Source organism: Rattus norvegicus, chromosome 16 (assembly GCF_036323735.1).
Source record: "Rattus norvegicus strain BN/NHsdMcwi chromosome 16, GRCr8, whole genome shotgun sequence".
NCBI classification, from domain to species: Eukaryota; Metazoa; Chordata; class Mammalia; order Rodentia; family Muridae; genus Rattus; species Rattus norvegicus.
Window position 1 is genome coordinate 7,553,822 of NC_086034.1, and position 17,940 is coordinate 7,571,761.

The 17,940-nt window shown below is 46.2% G+C and overlaps 1 long non-coding RNA gene across 1 annotated transcript; it reads left to right on the forward strand.

Moving 5' to 3' along the window:
• Positions 1-5,014: 5,014 nt before the first annotated feature.
• LOC102550503 (uncharacterized) lies at positions 5,015-8,584 on the forward strand. The gene is made up of 2 exons (XR_360324.5): positions 5,015-5,853; positions 6,882-8,584. It is a non-coding gene; the product is annotated as an uncharacterized LOC102550503 (long non-coding RNA).
• The last annotated feature ends 9,356 nt before the right edge of the window (positions 8,585-17,940 follow it).

Consider the following 17,940-nt stretch of genomic DNA (forward strand, 5'->3'; position numbering starts at 1 on the left):
CTCACGAGAAGCAAAGGCGAGTGACTTGTCCCCTGTTCTCACAGAGTGAGGTTGAATGACCTAGAACCCACAAACGACATTTTCTTTTTACTGCCTTGTTCCAGTTTAGCCCAGAGAAACCTGTTGGATCTCTTTGCTGTCGGTTGGAAAACCAGTAAGAATCCACATTCTGTCCATTCGCCAGAGGCTCGTCTAGCAGGTGACTTAGCACACAGTGTGGGGACCAGCGAGTGACTGCGTAACTGTTAAGACAGTTGTCACGTCAGTAGGCCCTGAACTCGGAGGAAGCAGCCCTGAAAGGTAGAGAGGACAACAGAATGGATGTGACAAGGAGGTGGAAGAGTATCCACTAGGAGTGCAGGATCCAAGGAGTGCAGGGATGTGCACAGAACACAGGAGGAAAGGGAACAAAAACATGCCACAAAGAAGCCTGGTACTTTGCGCTAATTAAATAACGAAGTTTTAAAAGTGGCGTCCTGTTGGAAAAGCTCATTTTCCTGGAGTGAGTCCAGACAGCCTAGATAAAGTTAAGCTTCTTTTGCTGTAACTAGATTTCTATCACCTGGGTCAGTCTGAACAGTACAAAGTTAATCAATAAAAGGTATAAAGTAACAGATGGACTTCATTTAATAGCATAGTATTTAAATTTGGGGGTGCTGAAGGATGGAAAGTATTAGGGAGTCCTTGATGAAGAGATAGGACCGTGTAGCAGGTTGTCGTTTTCTGTCAAGGTTGTAACAGAACATGCTAAAACCTGGGGTGTGGAGTTTCAGTGTGCCGATCAAAGCCTGTTGACGAGAATCGGCTGGCTGCCTCAGAGTTATACCGATGCCGGTCTTGAGCATGTGTAAAGATAGCACCAAAGCCTTGGCCTTAACATCAGAATATTTCTAAAAACTTACAGTACTTAATGATATGTAAGTGTGAGGTACACTTTGTAATCCGAGCAATCTTACACTTGAGGAGCCATGGTAACCTCAGTGGCGACTGTGTGCCAGTCAGTTTTCTGCTCTGGTGCTATATAATCGTAACTGTCAAACAGAGACAGACTCTGTTAGCAAGTCATGCTCTAGAAGGGATATAGATGCTCTCTAGTCTCATACGGCCCTGTCACGTTACTTAGAATGAGTAGTTAGAAAATTTGTTTGTTTATCAAGGATTTTACACATACACTACAACTAGAGAAATGAATTCCAGTCTGTCCACTTTCTTTTCCAACAACTAATTTATCCTTCATTTCACCTTTACTACATTCCTGCCCATTAGCTACCTCTAAATTATGACGTTCGTCCAAGACATTTCATCTGTAATCAATACATCTTAAAAAGATGTGCCCACAACAACACACACACACACACACACACACACACACACACACACACACACACTCAGTCCATGGGTCTTATCTGTATTTAACCAGGATATTGAAAATTATGTCTAGTGCTCTTTTAAATTTGAAGTCCGGGGTTGGGGATTTAGCTCAGTGGTAGAGCAAGGCCCTGAGTTCGGTCCCCAGCTCCGAAAAAAAGAAAAGGAAAAAAAATTGAAGTCCTCTATTATGTTGATGTGTGTGTGTGTGTGTGTGTGTGTGTGTGTGTGTGTGTGTGTGTGTGTGTGTGTGTGTAAAAACTGGAAGACTGAAAGTTGAAGGAAGGAAAGGGGTGGACTAGCCAGGGACTCTGGGAGTCAGCAACACGGGTTCCTGTGCGTTTTCTTGTTACTTTGTAAACTCACCACTCTCCCTGGAGAAGCCAACAACTGGGAGGTGCTGAATGCAGAAGGAAATGAGAGAGACGTGGTTAGAAAAGTGTTCAGAGAAATAATTTCTACACATTTCCCAAATTGGTGAATGACATAAGCTTATGAAAAACTTCTCAAGCTCAAACAAAATGCCCCAAAAGGCAAGCTAATCCGGTCAAACTTCAGAAAGCTAAAGAAAAAAAAATCGCTAGATAGCAAGCCAGGGTGTTCTCTAGGACAAACAGTTCAAATGACTGGGTTTATCAGAATCCATAAAGATTGGGAGGGAGTGCTACGGACTGCACAGTTGCCAAAAGAATTGAGCAAGAACATAACTCGGGGGCAGAGAGCATCGTGACAGTCTTGGATGTAGGAAAGCCAGGAGAACCTGTTGCCAGCAGACCTGACTAATAACCTGGCTGAAGCTCTTGAAAGAAATGAAATGGTTTCAAACGATGAGGAGCGGGGGGAGGGGAGCAGGGGAAGAGGACAGGGGGAGGGGGAGGGGAGGAGACATTGGAAGATCAGAAATGAAAAATACAAAGTGGAAATACGGGTATAACCTCAAGATTCTCCAGTGTTTATTGATGTTAAAAGTGATTTAATTGTGTGTAGAGGAAATGAAGCAATGGCTCAGGTATAAATATTCGAGGGGGAAGCAGGAAGAGAGGATATAAAGTTTCCACATCACACAACTGGTAAAATGCAACACTGTTCCACTTCGACAAGCTGTGGGGGCCGCACATAGAGCAGCCACGAGAAGAGACAGATTTGCAACCGCTCTGTGAATGACGTGGGATCTGAGAAGTGCTATATAACCTATAAGGAGGCAGGAAAGAGAAAACAAGCATCTCCGAAACAAAACGAAAAGGCAGGAAAAAAACAAAAAAATGTGTTAAAAATGATCAATAGAACCAACAAGCCTTCATTCCAGCTAAGAAAAAAAGGTAAATCCATGTTCCTAATGTCAGAAATGAAAAAGGCTATCACTGCATATCCTAAGACATAACAGGATAATTGGGCATTATGAACCCAGTGCTCACACGTTTGATACATTAAAAGAAATGGACCAATTATTTGAAAAGCATCTGCCACAAATTACAGGAAGAATCCAAATAGGCCTACCTTTAATAAAGAAATCAGTAACTAATGACCTTCTAAACAGAAAGCTCCCACCCCACATGGTTCCTAATGAATCCTCTAAAACGAAGGAAGAACTTAAAACAGCTGTCTACGGCCTGTTTTGGAGAGGAGAAGGAAGGGAGCAGATCTACTCGTGCTATAAAGTAAACACTACCCTCACCAACAAAACCAAGCAGCACCTTTAAAGAAAACAAATTACAGACCAGCATCTCTTGACTTAAATGTAAAAGTTTTGAACTTGAATCCAACAGCATAATTTTTAGATGCACATCTAAAAATGAGGTAATATTTTTTTAAGTTCATGTAATCAAGCTATCATATTAACAGTCTAAATAAAATAGGCTTTTCTATTGCAAGGCCCTGAGTCTGGTCCTCAGCACCACCAGAAGAAAAGAAACATCACATCACTAGACACAGAAAAGGCATTCAGTAAAATCCAGTTTCCATTCATGATTTAAACCTTCGGGAAACTAGGACTAGACAGGGAATTTGCTGCCTTGGTAACATATCCAAAAAGTGTTACATCATATTCAGTGGCTCTGCTATGGTGAAGAAGACAAATACGTTTCGTTACAATGCTGGAAGGGCTACTGCATAAGAATAGAAGAAAATAGGGGCTGGGGATTTAGCTCAGTGGTGGAGCGCTTACCTAGGAAGCGCAAGGCCCTGGGTTCAGTCCCCAGCTCCGAAAAAAAGAACCAAAAAAAAAAAAAAGAAAGAAAGAAAAAAAAAAGAATAGAAGAAAATACAACTCTGCTTTAAAGAACTTTAAAAACTGCTTTAATTAGAACATTGTGTCTTAGCCTCTCAGTATGCACATATCATGTTTGGGGGGGGAGAGGGGACCAATGGCTCAGCAGTTAAGAGCAGGGGACGCTATCTGACTTCAACACCGGGCACACACCTGGTCTACAAACAGGCCAAACACTTGTACACATAAACCAACCTAAAATTAAAAAACCCCGACATGTTTATGGGCTAGGAAGATGGCTCAGTGGGCTAAAGCATTTGCCCCACAATCTACGTTTAATCACTGGAACCCACCTGGTGGAGGAAGAAAACCAAGTCCCACACACCAACTGTCCCCTGTTCTTCGTGCATGCCATGGCTGTGCACCCATAAAAAAACAATCCATGGAAAAGTACATTTACTTACAAATCCAAAAACACGAGATCTGTAACTAACAAGCAGTTACCCAAGGCTTTAGAATGCAATGCTAACGCATACGAAATCTGTCTCCTATGTACTAACAATGACAAGAAGAATTTAAAATTAGAACATTATGTCATAGCCTCTCAAAATGAAATAGGTTTAACAAAATATGAAGATCGAAATGAGAAACCATACACAGTTGAAGTGATATCAAAGGAGAGCTATTGCTGGGTATGGTGGTGCAGGTTAATCCCAGCATATGGGAGGGAAGCAGGAGAGTGAGTTTGAGGCTAGCCTGGTCTACAAATCGAGTTCCATGACAGGTTATATAGAGAAACCCTGTAGTGGGGGAGCACTACTGAGTTATCCTACACTTGTGGATAGGATGACTCAATATTGTTGAAATAGCATTTTCCCCAATTTGACCTGTAAATTAAACAGAGGCAGAGAACATCCCATCTCACCACAGCCATTCACCCCTACTCACTCTCCTTGCTGTACTGGATACAGTACTGGGAGTTCAGCAAGGGTCCTTTACCAGGTGAATGTCAAAGAGATTACAATTATCCACACATTGGCATGTTATTCCAGCAATAAAAAAGCTATCAAATCACTAAAAGCCATGAGAAACAATCCTGAGAAGGTTTATACTGTGTGATCCGAATTATATGACTTCTGGAAATGGTGAACTAGAGATGAAAAAGTGGATAGATGGTTTATAGTAGACAATAGATATACACTAGAGGTTTGGGAGAGAGAGAGGCAAGGGGCAAGGCTAAAGTGGATCATGAGGATTTTCAATTGAGACTATGATTCTATGTAAATTTATAATTATAGATAAGTGACATTTGTCAAATAGTAACATACTAAGACTGGCTCATCAGTTACAAATGTCCCGTGCTAAAACAAGGAGTTAATAACAGAAGGGGAATAGGGGGCAGAAGGTAGGGTGAAGGGGGAAACAATGTATCATCTGGAGTAAATCCTTTAGAAGTCAAAATCCTGGCTGTGGCGGCTGCGTGGCTGTGGCGGCTGCGTGGCTGTGGCTGCTGCCTGGCTGTGGCAGCGTTGGGCTTGTCCCTGAGGAGTCAGACGTTGGGCTTGTCCCTGAGGAGTCAGACCTCTCTGCTGCTCAGGTCCGCCTTGGGTCCCGCTGCTCTGCAATCCGCTTGGCTCCCTTTTCATCTGCTCTGTTTGGTATGCATTAGGTTTCCTGACCCCGATGCGTCACTGATTCATCCGTACCAGAACATTCCCTTCCTGGAACTCTGGATGTTTTAGATGTCACTCTGACCTCCGCTTCTCTTAGTTAATTGTTTTAAATGCATATGAGAGCAGCTCTGTTCTTCCCGTTTGGGCCACAGCCACGCACAGCCACATGGTCCCCAGAGCCCTGCCAATCCATACATTCTGTCCATAGAATGAGATAGCATTGCTTAGCTCCCAGGTCAAGGAGAAAGGGGCCACTGTGCAAGCCCTGCTCCCTGGACAAAGAGCCTTAAAGGGCCAGCATCTCCACGCACTGACAGTAATGAGAGCCAGGGGGAAGGGCCAGGATGTAGCCTCCTCTTTTCTCACCACTTCCCCCCACCCCACCCCCGTCCTCTTTCTTTTTGCCCTTGTGCACACCGCAATGAACTTTCGTCCTAATGACAAACACTCCACTTTTTAGTCCATACACACTGCTCCTACTTAACGCTCCCGATGGCTGAAGCGCCCCTGAGAAGTCTGCATTTTGCCTGCTATGAAGCATGCGCAGATCACTGAGATGGCCAATTTCAAAGAACAGAATTTTCTACAAGGAGACCCCATGCGCAGGTGGGAGAATGCATCTGAATTCACCTTCTTAAGGAGGGAGCTTGGAAATACTCCCGGGCTGAGGTGTGGGAAGGTGACTGGAGGCCAGGAAGTCAGTCTCTGCATCCTCACAGCTCAGTGGTATTAATCTACCCTGTAAATGGGTGGCTTAAAAAGTCCATGAAAAGCAAGGAACCAAGAGCAGGTGAAGCTGTTAAGTCTTGAGGGTTTACATAAGCTTCCCTCAGCCTGACGAGGCTCGGGGTGCTGGTCGTTAATCTCTCAGAAGCGCGGTCTCTGAGTTACCCATGCTGGACTGGGTGGCTGTATTATTCCACACACATACACTTGCTTAGGAAATCAATAGCTCTATAATAGCAGAATATGACTGATGTCCTCTGCCTCTCTTTAAAAGCCCTGGCTTCCCCTAGCTCAACATTGAGATGATCTGTCCAGCCGGGGATGAAGGAAGTCCTGGGCCTGCACCGGGAGGGAGCTCACACCCAGACAGGATCCAGGGTGCAGGCCACCGGCCTGACACACACAGGAACAGACCTTGAGTCTCACTCACATCAGAGCTGGTATCCAGCTAGGGCAGCCTTCTGTGACGGCTTTGCTTTTCAATCTGTGAGAAGGGTTAAACAGTTGCTACTTTGCCTCCAGGAAAATTACCATATTTCATCATAATGTTTAGACTTTTCTCATTTTCCTTGCCTTGTGCTAGAGAGAGAGAGAGAGAGAGAGAGAGAGAGAGAGAGAGAGAGAGTGTGTGTGTGTGTGTGTGTGTGTGTGTTTTCCTTCAAAGTCATGGACCTTCCTACTCTCTGGAGCAAACTTGGAGAGAACTGGTCTTCACTGATTTTTTTTTTTCCTTCCTTAAAAATGTAATTCCACTCTGAACCGACCTGTGCTCAGGGAAGGAAAGAAAACTAAAATTCCTTAATATAGTAGATAAACAGGTTCAAAAGCCAGCTCTTCTCCCCATACTCTACTGTCTCATTCAGCCCCTTCTTCTGCTTACCATCTCCTTTCTCCCTGTCTCAAACCAGGAAGTTCCCAGGCATCTTACAAGAATATCCAGGAGCCCTCCCTGGGATGCTTTCCCTGGCCTCAGATGTGGACAGCCTTCTACCAACCCCAATCTTCCCATGGCCCCGCACCATGTGTCTAGAAAACAAAAAGCGTGTTCTCATCTCAAGCCTGGGGATGCATTTCTAACAATCTCCTGCACAAAATATGCCCCTGCCATCCATAGTTTAGGTGGCGAGATGAAGCTTTTCTTCTCACCTGTGTGCTTCAACAGAAACTGTGACCAACTTTTCATCTCTGGATCCCAGCACTGACCATGGAGCCAACAATGCCGCCACTCAGAGTACTTTTGATTGACAGTTGGTGAGTCTGCAGATGCAGGACATGGGACACAGAGAGCGTCGGAGTGCTCATTAGAAGATAAACTTCATGTTGTGGAGGTGACCCGTGTGAGCATTGGAAGGACTGTAGCTCAGACTCGCTTTGAGATGTCACGAAACTTGCAGACATCCCCTTTTTTGCTTTTTAAGGATTTTTTAATTTTGTGTGTATGTATGTGTTCGTGTACAAGTGTGCGTGAGTGCTCTCGGGGGGCTGGAAGAGCGTGTCAGATCCTGCTAGAGTTGCAGGCAGTTGTGAGTCATCTGACTAGGGTGCTGGGACTCAAACTCCAGTCCTGTGCAAGGACAGCCAGCTCTCTTACTGACTGAGCTCTTTCCACACCTTAGACAGGGAAACAGATCCCAAAGAAACCAGCCGGCCTGCTGGGGCCTCACAAGCAGAGAGAACAACTAAACTAGAGTCAGAAGTCAGTCCTTGCTTGTGGGAAGGCTTTCAACTTAGCCTTAAGGACCAGACCCTTCCTGTAAATGTCCAATGTCTTTGTGAAAACTCTTTTCCCCTCACTGCTGGGGCTGGAGCCCAGTGCTTGCCATGCTGGGTAGGTAACCGCTCGACCACTGATGTCCAACTCCAGCCTGAAGTGGCGCCATTTTTATTGTTCCAAGTGTATCATCTCTATTTTCTTTGAAGGCCAGCCATTCCTTCTCGTTTCTCTTGCCTGGTGTCCTGTGGGTTTTAGTCATAGGCAGTGGGATTCTTACTTCTCACCCTCAGACCTGATAGCAACTTGAAACTCCCTTTTCCATTTACCTGTCTCTGTTACGCAGACCATGAGACTCCCAGGCAGGCCCCGTGTCCTCCGCAGTGCACAGGGCACAGTCTTAGGCGGGTCAGCCTCAGCCCGTCGGGACCAGGAGAGCCTTTGGCATTTGTGTAGCGTACACGTTTGCATCCAGGCTGCCCCAGCAGTCACAGCAGGCTTAGCTCATCGAGTGCTCTCGGACTGTGACCCAAGGGTGACTTTACTGGGCCCTGCTCTTCCTCCCACTATGACTCACATATGTCATAAATTGTTGCTGCTCTCCAAGAGCCAGTGAGGCTATACTGGCCTCAGAAATGGCAAAGAAAAGCAACAATTCATCAAAACAAAAGCCACCGTGCGGTCGTCACCCACTCCTAACAGAAGTGTTCAGATCTTAATGATCGAAAACCGCGGACAGTTACACCCCTTTATCCCGTCCACAAGCACTGCAGGCATTTCTGCTGGGGCTTATGCCTTGATTTACACACCGGGGGGTGACCAGAGCCGGGATTTACAGTTAAGTCCTCCAGCATCTCTTGTATCCTGGTTCCCTCTCTGCAATAAAGAGTGTGGCATTGATTTCCTCTGGGCTTCCAACAGTTTAAAGGTGACACGCTCGGTATAGTCTCACTACGGAGGGGACAGCTTTATGTAGTGGAGCCTCCTCCATCCTTCTTTTGTGAGACAAATGAGGAAACCCAGTGACCTGCCTTCTGAATAATTGCTTGGTTAAATGCTGTGGTGAGGCTAGAATTGTGTTCTGACTTACACTCCTTTGCGCTTGTGTGCGCATGTGTGCATACGCACACACACTGCCTGCATACACACACACACTCACCCATGCACGCAGGTGCACACATATATTTAAAAAAATGAACAGGAAACTTTTAGGCAAAGAAACAAAGCATCAGAAGACAACTGTAAGTTAGTGCATCCGTTTTCGTGAAGCTTTTCGGCAGTATCTATGATGCTCTAAGACCTAACTCATGGATCGGTGTCTAATAGACATGACCTCATACGCTATGAGCGTGATACATATGCACTATAATGTTGTAGGCCCATTATGTATAATATTAAAGAACCAAGATTCCAATTAGAGCAGAAAGGGCAAAAACAGTGTTGTGCGTCTGCAAGGCATCACTGTGAGCAGGGAGAGCATGCAGCTGCCGAGGGCTGACAACGTGCGTTATAAACAGCACTGCCTCGGCGGAGACAAACACAAGAGCTTGTCTCTGCCCCTGGGCTCCACACTGGTGGCCTCAACCAAACGTGATTAGAAAATAATCATCGAAGAAGTAACTGTGGGACCTGGAGAGATGGCTTTATGGCCATGAGTACTTGCTGTTCCCACAGAGGACCTGAGTTCAGTTTCTTGCGCCCAAGTGGTGTATCGGCCACCCAGCTCCCAGCAGAGCGACCAGATCGCAGTTGGCTTATAGGACAGTCGTACACCTTTATCCCTCTGCTGTATTGACACACACAGGTTTTTCTTAGTCGTCATTCCCTACAGTACAATAGCTATTTGTGTTAAATATCATGAGCAATCTAGGGATGACGTAATGGTGCAGAAGGCTCTCTGTGTATGTGGTGTGTGTATGGGGCTGAGGGGATCCACAATCCTGGAACTAGAACCCAGGACTTTGTGCTCGGCAAGTGCTTTATCACTGAACTACATCCCCCTAGCCCAGAGCTATATAGAGATAACATCCCTTGTGTATAAGGGACTCGAGCACCTGAGGGATTGCGTATCCATGGGCAGAGCTGTACGGTGGTGGTGTCCACATCTGCAGTTTGAAAACAATCAGACTTGGTGTACGGTAAGCAATGGGACTGTGGCTGCCTCTGAGGGGCATTAGTTAATAGGGAGGCAGCACATGCATTCTCTTCAGGATCCTGGGAATTATTTACATGCCAGGGTCACATGACTGTATGCCACAAAAACACTTCAATCAGTGGGTGCAAAACTGAATATAAACTACAGCTCAATGAAAAAATTAAAGGGGGGGATTTCTTAAGTCAAAGTTTTTTTCTATGTATGTATGTATGACAGTTTTTCCTATCCCTTACCACCTTTAGGCATTCTTTTTTGTTTTGTTTTGTTTTTTTTTTAAAGATTTATTTATTTATTATATATAAGTACACTGTAGCTGTCTTCAGATACACCAGAAGAGGGCATCAGATCTCTTTACAGATGGTTGTGAGCCACCATGTGGTTGCTGGGAATTGAACTCATGACCTCTGGAAGAGCAGTCAGTGCTCTTAACCGCTGAGCCATCTCTCCAGCCCACCTTTAGGCATTCTTAAGTCTGAGTGCCCTAATGTTTTAAGGGGGTAGCGATATTTCTTAGACTTGTGGTTTTGTCGTCTTTCTCTTATTGCAACAACACTGAGACAATCAGTGTAGACAATCAGTGTAGACAATCAGTGTAGAGGAAGGCCTGCTGCAGCTCATGGGGATATAGAGTTCAGTTTGTGGTCGTTCAGACTTCTTGTAGGGCCTGCGGTGAAGAAGGGCATCATGGCGGAAGCACATGGGGAAAGAATTCACCTCACCGAGAGAGTGAGAGGGAGGAGAGGCCCACCAGGCCTTCACTATTCCCTTTTGAGGCACACTCTCAAATGACCTCACTTCCTTCCAGCAGGCTCCGCTTCCCAATATGCCAGGAGCCGGACCAAGCTTTTAAACACACTGGCCATCCAAACAATTGTAAGTTTCTAGGAGAATCAAATATGTTACAGAGTCCTTCGTAGAGAGACTCAGGCACACTGTAGGTGCTTAGTGATTGTCGATGATAATTACATTCTATCAGAACACTTTCTTTTGGGGAGTTGTGGAGGGTGTAGCCCTGGCTGTTCCTGAACTCACTCTGTAGACCAGGCTGGCCTTGATCTAGAGATCTCCCTGCTTCTGCCTTCCTAGGTGCTGAGACTAAGGTGTGCGCCACCACAGCCGGCCAGGAGCACTTTCTAACACCAGCTCACACCACCGGACGCTTGTGATTTTGAAGAGTGAAGTTCTTGTGCTCCCAGAGCTATAACTAGATCCCGTGGTGGTGAGAAAACAAAGTGGCGTGGGATATTTACTCTAAACAGCCTGCAGCTAGGCTTCTAGCTATTTCCAGGTCGGAGCTGTGGTAAATGTCTCTAAAGCTTGGTTCTTGGGATAGATTTCCAGAGGATCCTGTATCATGGTGAACATTTTGAGCTTTCTCACACCTACTTATAACTAGTTGTGACAGGTATTCCTGGAATTTGAATATCCTAAGGGAGTGTCTCGGGGTTCCTGTTAGGTCACTGTTAATTTGAGTCCTTAGCAACCTCAATACTGCTACACATCAATCAATTTTCTTCTTTTTATTAGCCTCCCTCCCCAAGACAGCGTTTCTCTTTGTAGCCCTCCCTGGCTGTCTTGGAACTACCTCTATAGACCAGGCTGGCCCTGAACTCACAGAGATTTACCCTCCTTTGTCTCCTGAGTCCTGGGATTAGAGACATGTGCAATCATTGCCTAGCTCAGTTAACTCCTTTTAAAAATCAATCAATCAATCAATCAATCAACCAACCAACCATTCTGAAGTTGTGAGACTCTTGAGAATCTCACATCGTTCTGTTGGTCTGTTTTCTGATGCTGTAACAGAAAACCTAAGCCTAGGTAACTTGTGCCTGGAAGAGATTTATTTTGGCTCATAGTTCTGAAGCCTGGGAAATCCAGGAGAATGACAGCCACTGCTGGTGAGGGTCTACGTTGCTTCAAGTCATGGTGGTAGGCAGAGGGGCCAATTGACCCAAGTCAGAGGGCAACACACAAGAGGCAGCCTTGCTTATAGAAACCCACACTGTGTGCACAAACCTGATCTCTTCATAAAGCCCCACCACGGGGATGCAGGATTCTTGGAATATCGAGAGCAGTGCCCCTGGAACCCAATAAAATGTGTGCATTAATGGGAATGCTAGACTACATAGACTCTACTTTGGTAAGTCAAGACTGAGATCCTGTGCTGCCGACAGGTTCCCAAGTAATGCCAGTGTGCTACATCCTCAGTGGCCATCACACAGGCAGTGATGAAGCTGAACTCATGGAGGATGCTAAGCGCTCCACTCCTGAATCTCAGGGGCAGAAACATGGGCGCTGTTTCCAGGGGGGGTCCACAAAGCTGTTCTTCCTTACTGTCACCATGCCGTGATTGATGATAAATGTGTCCTCACCTCCTCTGGAACAACGGTAGAGATTGCGTTGCAATCTTTTCTTGGTTTAAAGAGCAAGGCGTTGGCCCTCTCTGGTATTTCAGTAGCTCAGTTCTTGTTTATGAAATCAATCTAAGCTCAAGCAACAATGGCATTGATTATTCCCCAAGGCCCTCATCTCTAGCCCACACGCTTCATATAATATGGGAGCCTAGCCCAGTCTTATTAACTACAGCCCACACTTCCTCCTTGCTTCCCCTGGAAGTTAATTATACTGCTGGGGTTTCTAAGTCACTGCGCTTACAATGGCCTAAAGAGTTTGCAGAAGGAAAAAAAGGGGGGCTGGTAAGTGTGAGTCGGCAGCACTAACGTCTACAATGCTGGTGGCACCTGCATTTATCATGTGTAGAATCCCTCCAATTTGGGGCTTAAGGTAGCTTAAGCCTGGCAGGCCAGATCTTGAGTGACCTGTCCAAGCCTGGTGTTTAGCTGACCCAGGAGTTCATTACAGGGTGAGAATGCCTCTTGGTCATTTTAAGTGAAGAGACACTGAAATTGTGACAATAGCATTTAGAGCTTCTTCGAACGTCTGAATGCAACTGCCTGAGCTTGAATGTAACGTTTGGTCTTTTGTGGGTTTTTTTTTTCTGTACCTTTGAACTTCTGTAACAAGTAAGTCTTAAAGTTGCACTATAAAAAGACAGTCTTGATGCTAGGATCAGCTCATGGGAGAGATCCTGCTTCAGGCTGCTCTGCTAATCACTTCCGTGTCCCTTCAATTCTCTCCTATGGTCTCTTTCTGTCATCCTGCCCCTTCAGGGCCTAAGGCTTCTGGACCAAGCTAAAAGAAGTAAGCTATACCAAGGAACCTATTCCCAAAGCAAGGGCCCCTTGGGTAACCCCCTGACGTGTACTTCAAGGGTCCTGAGAAAATAGTTCTTTTGTTCTCAAATACATGATAGGACTCAGCCCTGCACCCCCACAGTGGGTGGCAGGGTTGATGTACCTCTAGGCCCCTGGAAGGTAGGCTGACTCTTGCCCTCTCACTACCCACCACAAATATGCTTCCAAACTCACTACCCCTATATTGTGACATGTTTCTCATTTTTCCTTCCTCCCACCCATACAGCCTTTTTTTCTTTTTTTTTTTTTTTCTTTTTTTTTCGGAGCTGGGGACCGAACCCAGGGCCTTGCGCTTGCTAGGCAAGCGCTCTACCACTGAGCTAAATCCCCAACCCTCCATACAGCCTTTCTTCCCTGGAGTCCTTCATTAGGGAAGCAGCCCCTTCTGATCTTCACTGGGTCTCCTACTGGTCTTTGAGCAACTTCCAGAATGATTTTTCCAAAATAGACTGACTTGTCCTTTACCCTTGAAGGGGCTCTATGGTGCTCCAGGCACTCCAAAGGCCCCTGGTAAGGCCTAGCTAACTTCTGTCCCTGCTAGGGAGCACCTAATGCCCAGCCAGACAACCCTCCCTCCCAGAATATGTCAGACTCTTGCTGCCTGCAGGCCTTTGTGAGCAACACTCCCTCTGGTCTAGGAAGCCCCCTAGCCTGGTTTATTTGCCCTTCCCAAGAGATACAAAGGGGTGGGGTTGCCAGGCCGAATACTCAGCCACCGTTGTGCAGTATGGGACTCCAGGCTTCTCTCCCAGTCCTGTTAGTTTTCTCATACTGCAGGCAGAACCTTCACTCTGGAAAGTTTGTAAACTCAGTGCAGCTGGGAGTGCTGCCGTGGTCTGGGTGCAGCTGTGGCCTGATGAGGGTGGTGCCTGTCACTCAGGGCTGGAAGAGAGTCTTTCTGCCCTGAGAAAGGGGACAGTGCCCCGCTGCACTTTGGGGAGTTCCTGCTGGAGGGGGGCCCAAGACCAGCCCAAGGAAGGAGACTGGGAACAGCACCCTGCAGGAACCACAGAGCAGCTCAGGCCCTCCTGACAGCCCGGCCCTCTACCCTCCTCTAGAGTCCACATCAAGGGTACCTGAGCATCTTTCAGACTGCTTCTGACTCTGCACTCTGGTGCATCTGCCTGAGGACTCTCTTTCACTCTACAGGACCCCAGCACAAAGGCATTTAACCTCCACGGTTGCTTTTCCTTATTGCCACAATGTCTACCTTCCTTCCGTAAAGCTGCTTTGCAACTGCACACGATTTTACTCCTTAAAGGGGCCCAAGAAATAGACTCCAGGTGAAAGACCACCTGGGGCGGGGAGACCCTCACTCAAGTCTTGGGATGACTCGACCCCCCAAGAACTCACGAGAGACCGTCCTTGCTGTAATCACACGAGGTTTATTGATAGGAACCAATGCACTGGGGTCACGCAGGGGTAGAGGAGTTCAACCCCGAGTAGCTGGGAGAAGGGGTATTTAAAGGAAGAAACCACAACCCAAGGGGGTAGGGATGGCATCATTGGAAAATGTCGAGAATACCAGTGAAAAATCACAAGGAGAAGCTTCCTGCTTCTCAAGATTTATTAAAATCTTTAAGATTTTAATCTAACTTTATGGTCACCTAGTTCCTGGGAGAAAGTTGCTGAACCGGCTGGTGTAATTATCAGTTCTGTGGTCAGTCAAGTTCTTGGACCGGAGTCACTGAACTGGCTGACCTACATTTTTGGCTTTACTCTGTTTTCTAGGGGGTCTGAATTTTTCCTGGTCCATCAAAGGCTGCTCTCTGGAACCCAACTTAGGAGGCAGTCGCTGGTCAGTTCTTGAGTGCACCCTAGTTAAATCAAGCTTGCTGCAAGTTTGGCTCAAATTGTGGCAGTAATTCTCACCCAATGGGATTAACAGCAGCCTCTGAGCCTCCAAGCCATGCTAAGTGGCATCAGTCTTTGCTTCCCAGTCCTGCCTGGTCTTTGGAAGACTTTGGTAAAAAGGGGCTAGCAGGAGGTATCCGTCTTCTGGGGAGGGTAACTTTGGTCACCCTGTGATGGTCTGGATATTGAATGCCCCCCTTCCCATGGTGCTTTTGAGAGGTAGTGAAAATATTAAGAGATAGCAGGCTTTCTTGAAAGTCTTTAGATTGCTGGGAGATCCTTGAAGAGGACAGTGGGACTCTGATCACCCCTCTTCCTCTATATCATCGCCATGAGGTGAGCTGCTCCCTTGCTGCCACAGGGCCCAACAGGGAACCTCGCCATATGCGGAAGAATGAAGCCATTAGCCAGAGTAAGCATTTTCTCCCAATAAGTTGAGAATCTCTGGAATTTTTAGAGTTACAGAAACATGCTCTCTGCAATTTAGGAGCCAAGACTAATGCCGATGCCTGATGAGACCGGTTGATGGCAGGGGTGGCCTGGAGAACTCCAGGGTGCTCTTGGAGCCTCCAGGAGAGCTCAGCTCCTCATATTGGAGGCCTATGAAGGAGGATCACACTCTGATGACAGGAGACTGAGAGGGCTGAGACAGGCTGACTCCACTGCAGGCTTCAAATTGGCAGTTAAGGAGACTAGGCCTAAAACCTGGGCAAGTCCAGGCAAGCCCAGGCAAGTCCATTACTAATAGGAGAAACCCCAGGCTCCAGCTTTCCTGCCCAGGTAATGGAATGTCCGTAGAGATGGGCCCAACAGATTAACATAGAGGTCACCTACCCCGGCATTCCCTAACATGCTTTAAATTAGGCCTGCAAGCTCACTTTGGGGGGGTCTATCTTGGTATGGGGAGACCCCAGCATGCTGGACTTTTGCAAAATAAAAAACAATCTTCGTGTTTACATACTATTTGAGTCTAGGGTGTCATTCGTCAGCGAATCATGGACCTTTACAAGATAGACACTGGTCAGTCCAGGTAGGGACCCCAAAGCAGAAGTTAGGCAAAGCCTTTGCTGGAAGAGTGTCCCTTCTCTTCCCTCATCGTCTACATGAGGATGTGACCAAAACTGAGTGGAGGGACCTGGACACCTGTGTTTGTGCCAGTTAGACTGACCAGCTCAAACCCCTGCCCGTGATTCTCCCCAGTCGTTGCCATAAGTTCTTTAAAAGCCCCTGGACTAGAAGCTTCATGGGACCCTATTTCTTGGGACCCCCTTCTGTTATACAGGAGCCCTACCCAACCCTATAAGCAGCAGCCTGTGACTCTGGGACCCCCTTCTGCTATACAGGAGCCCTACCCACCCCCATAAGCACCAGCCTGTGACTCTGTAATAAACTCTTCTAAAACTCATCCTTTGAGGCCCATGAATTTCAGTCCTCAAATTTTCAAGAAAAGAACCTTGAAGCCACTGACTCAGTGGACATTTTGTGTGACTGTCAACATCTGGCACCCTAATTCTGGGTTTAAAGATTCCTTGAGAAGAAAAGAGGCCTCCTCTGAAGTCAAAGACACCCCACAAATATCTGCCCACCTTGGACACCTTTAATAGCTGTAGCAGGTGTAGTATATTCTCAAAACTCTGAGAATGATACATTAACAACCACCAAAGGCACATTTTAAATGGATGGCTCCATTAGTATGTGAATTATATCTCAATAAAGCTAACCCAGGAAAAGGAACCGTACAAATAGTTTTTGACAAAGGCTTAAGAAATTCAACGCAGGAAGGACAGTCATAAACAAATGGTTGAAATGGATGGAACAACTGGACATTCCTTGAAAGACAAAGAAAAAGATCAACCTAAGAGCCATTCTGTATATAGACATTAACTCAAAATTAATGGTGGGTCTTAAATATAATATAATCCAACCTTCAGGGTAAAATGGGAGGAAATGTACTCAGGATGTACAGTGATGTGGAAATTTATCAGGAGGATGTGGCTGGAAGTCAGTAATAGAACACTTGCCTACCATGGCACATGCAAGGCTGTGCTGCTATCGGACTCTGACTGGACCCAACAAGATAAGCTTGGTCACTGCCCTTGATAAACCAATAAAGGAGTCAAATTAATAATGAAAAGGAGACTTAGTCAATGTGGCCACATCGGTAAAAGATCAGAAGAGATGCATTGATATACACACACACAGACACAAACACACACCCACACACCCACACATGCACACAGACACACACACAGAGACAGACATACACATACATGCAGACATACACAGACACAGATATAGATACACACAGACAGAGACACATGCAGACACACAGACACACAGACACAGACACACAGACAGACGCACACACACATACAGACACACAGACACAGACACATACACACATACACACACAAACATACACACAGAGACAGACACACAGAGACAGACATACACATACATGCAGACACACACAGATGCACACAGACACAGATATAGATATACACATGCAGACACAGACAGACACACACATAGACACACACATACTTACAGACACACCCACCCACCCATACACATATATACATACATAATACACACACATATGCAGACACAGAGACACACACATGTAGACACACACAGACACACAGACAGACACACACACAGACACACACATAGACACACACACATACTTACAGACACACCCACCCACCCATACACATATATACATACATAATACACACACATGCAGACACAGAGACACACACATGTAGACACACAGACACACATACAGACACACACAGACACACAAACATACTTCCAGACGCACACACCCACACATACAAACACACAGAGGCACACAGACATACAGAGACAGACACACACATACATACACACATACACACTCTCTCTCACACACACACACACACTCACTCACACACACATACATACACACACACACACACACACTCAAACATTGGCAAAGACACAGAGAAACT